Source organism: Euphorbia lathyris, chromosome 4, assembly GCF_963576675.1.
Source record: "Euphorbia lathyris chromosome 4, ddEupLath1.1, whole genome shotgun sequence".
Taxonomy (NCBI): Eukaryota; Viridiplantae; Streptophyta; class Magnoliopsida; order Malpighiales; family Euphorbiaceae; genus Euphorbia; species Euphorbia lathyris.
Window position 1 is genome coordinate 36,993,550 of NC_088913.1, and position 3,901 is coordinate 36,997,450.

The window sequence follows — 3,901 nt, forward strand, 5'->3', positions numbered from 1 at the left end:
TGGATGGATGATACATTAATTTTGCTGAGATGCCTGGCAAGCTGTTCCACCTGGGTGGTCAACTTGGAAACTACATCACCATCTTCCATCTTCTTCCCTTCACTCCTAGCTGAGTGCCAATTATAACTTGTGCTTATCACCTTTTCAATAAGGTCATACAAGGCTTGCGGTTCAAGATCCTCGGGATTACCATTTGCAATGGATTCAATCTGGATTTTGTATGTATTAGTGACTCCATTGTAGAAATTTTGTACTTGCATCCACATAGGGATGCCATGATTGGTACCCTTCTTAACAGCTCCTTGTACCTTTCCCACGCTTCTGCCAAAGACTCATCCTCTTCTTGTACAAATCGGGACACCTCATTTCTGAGTTTGATAGCCTATCTTGGTGGAAAGTATTTCATCAGAAATGCACTGGCCATATCCTGCTAGGTTTCAATGGACCCTGGCTGCAAGTTCTTTAGCCAATTCTTTGCTTTATCCTTAAGAGAAAAAGGAAACAACTTCAGCCTTATCATGTCATCGGCAACTCCTCTGTTCGATCGGAAGGTGTTACACATGGTAACAAATTCTTGTATATGTGCGTTTGGATCTTCAGTGGGGTACCCATTGAATTGCACGGCTGCTTGTAACATCTGTATCATGGATGCTTTTACTTCGAACATGTTGTTCCCTTTGTTAGGCATCACAATGCATGATGAGTGCCCTTCCATGGTAGGTCTGGAATAATCCCTGATTCTCATGACTGGTGGATTATTGTTTTCACCTTCTCCTTCTTGATTAGGTTATTCTGGTATTCTTCCAGCCATTCTTCTTTCCCTCTGTCTTTCTCTTTGTCTTGCTCTTCGAGCTGCTGCTTGGTTTCTTCTACACGTTCTTTCTAATTCAAGATCGATAGGAAAAACTGGTGGTCCAGCTCTACGCATAGACAGTAAGAAAAACTGCTTTGGCTGCACTATTTAACAAACAGATTAAAAACACCTTGTTTCACAGAATTCTTTAGATAAACTTTGTTGCTTTCAATCCCCGGCAACGGCGCCAAAAACTTGTTGTCCTCAAAATAGACTCTAGCAAGTGCACTAGATACGAGTAATAAAATGATAAGTAGAGTATCGTCTCCTCAGGGATTGATGACCAAATTTTACTAGAAAAACTTTGCAGAACAGGGTGTTCATGGTGTGTGATTTTCTTTAGTTGAGAAATGATTTGATCTGGTGAATAGAAATACTAAAGTTAAATATTCAATCTCAGGCAATGTGTTTTGGGTATGATAAAAAGAGAGAACAGGCTAAGCCAAAGCGGAACAGATTACTTTCATCCTCTAACATCCTATTTATTCATGAATGACATAAAGTGAAGTCAATGTCTCTGCTTTACAGCTCACTTAAGTCAACTTCCGTGTGTTCTTAAGATTCTAAGATTTACTACAACCTTAAGCGTCCTTAATGTTGGTTCTTTCTTGCATTACGAGCGAAACAACATTTCTGTTTAGAAAACTCTTGATACAATCCCCTTATATTCCTATTTCGGGTCTTGGACGTTTGATAAAAAGATCCATGAAGATGAAAGCAGTTTCCCTATCATTCATCATTCACTAAGATACATGCATATAATCATGCGAATAAAAGCTTTATCAAACACAACAACATGTATTATCATTCATTCATAAAAGGAAAATACATAACTTACATAACCAGCCCTTGCTGGCTTAACCGGTTCAAAAGAAACTACTCACTCATGTTGTAGAGTGAACAGCCTGAGTTACATCTACAAACCTCCATGGAGGGAGTCGTCATTTCTTTCCTTGAGAGCTTCTCTCTCAAAAATTGTTCAGTACCAAAAGTATTTCCCCAAAAGTATATCTTTTGTTTCCCTCCACTCCCGATATTAATAGTAAGGAAAAAGATATAGAGTACACAAAATAAACTATAATATTACAAATTGGAAAGATTGTTCAAAAGATGGGATATTGTTTTCGGTGCTTAAAGTGGGTATAGTCTTTGACTCTTGAACACTCAAGAGTCTATATGTCTTGTCATCATGCTTCTTCTAGCCGCCTATACCTGCCCGCGTCCTCATGTCGCTGTTCGTCATCAGATTGCAGCGTTATCTGCTGGATCAAAGCAAGCTCCTCTCCTCTTGGCAGTTGCAAAATAGGCTGCATAACAGCCTTTTTGACTTTATCAATTCAAATCTGCATAAAACACCAATTAGTCCTTTATTTAAACAAGATTAAACCTATATTAACCCCAATTTATCATAAATGGTATGTTTAAATATGGTCATTTTCGTGCCTAACATTAACCGAAATTGAAAAATAAACCGATTATGTATTGATACACATAAAACTAATATAAATATATATAGAAATTTAATTATCAATATACAAATATACATACTTATATTGAATTTTTAAGTTAAAATATTAAAATAAATTAAAATTTATTTGTTTTGGCGATTTTGTTAATTGAATTCGAAGTACAATATTTTTATTTAATATTTAAATAATTATATATTTATTTTAAAGTGAATAATTATAGATTTAAAGTGATATTTGCTACGAAAAGTCACTAATGGTTAACCGGCCGAAATATAAATTAACCGAAATATGGTTAACTGAATTAAATGGACTGGTTAACCGACCATATGCACCCCTAGTCACGGGGCTTGCTGCCGTCTGATGGACCTTCATACGACGGTTGAGTTCTGTCATGTGAAGGCACGTCACATGACATAAGCCCATTTGTAGGCTGTCATATTACGCGTGTTACGATGACAACTTATTTATTATTACCGTCACCTATAGGGTCATTGCATGACATCCTAATAATTAAAAACGTCAAGGAGATATTTGGAAAATTGGCATCATATTGGTATTTGCAATGACAGTTTGTGTAATAATTTATGTCGTTGTAGCTTATTTCAGATGGCATATGTCTTAATCAATTATGTTAATGGATGTGTTTTATATGACAGATTCTTTTTTTTTGACATTTTTTTAATTAAATGTGGCTATTTGCTTTCTTCTTTGAATGAATTTCTGGTTTTTACCTGAATAATGAAACATACTCAAATGAACATGAAATTCTGCATATCAATGGTTTTAAATTGGAGACCAATGATCATAATCTATTTACATTTGTACAAATAAATTTACGAATGTAATATCAAAAAAATAAGCAATACATATCCAATTTCTGTAACAAAATCAATCTTGATGTATCTGCATATCTTAAATTCATTATTAGGCCTATAATCCCCAAGTCTTGATATCTGCAAAACCAAAAGAATTTCATTAATTACGTACAGATCATCTTCAATAACCCTAAACCCATTTTCCATTTACCCTTCCTAGACCTTTCACTTACCCACCCACAATATAAATATAAAGATTTTACCACATTCTTCAAGTCCATAAACCCGTATATGTACCCTAGTTTTTTTACGGATTATGTCTAATTTTCGGCACCTCCATCATCGCGTTGAGTTGGAGTTGGCCCAACTCTGGCAGGAGTCACCCATGCGGCTTCTCAATATTTCATGTATCTTATTCACCCAGCAATTGTGCATTGTTCTTCCTTTTCTATTTCTGTTAAGTTGTGCTTGCTGCTATATATGCATGTCCTGTGAATGGAGACCAACTGAAATGGTCTATCATGATCAAGGGCCCTCAATACACCCCTTATGAAGGAGGTGTATACAAAGTCGATATCTGCTTCCCTCTCCAGTTCCCCTTCATACCTCCAGTTGTAAGAACACAAACTTATTAATACATTGTAATCAGTTCATATATATGCATATACACACATGAAATTATTCTTATTCTTCAAGACTAGGATTTATCATCATAATATCAATCTTTTGGGGATGGTATCTCTTCCCCAGCTACTTGCTCGCCC

At 35.9% G+C, this 3,901-nt stretch overlaps 1 non-coding gene across 1 annotated transcript; it reads left to right on the forward strand.

Annotated features, from left to right (window-relative positions):
* The first annotated feature begins 270 nt into the window (after positions 1 to 270).
* LOC136228264 (small nucleolar RNA R71) lies at positions 271 to 376 on the forward strand. The gene has a single exon (XR_010688592.1). It is a non-coding gene; the product is annotated as a small nucleolar RNA R71 (small nucleolar RNA).
* Positions 377 to 3,901: the final 3,525 nt, after the last annotated feature.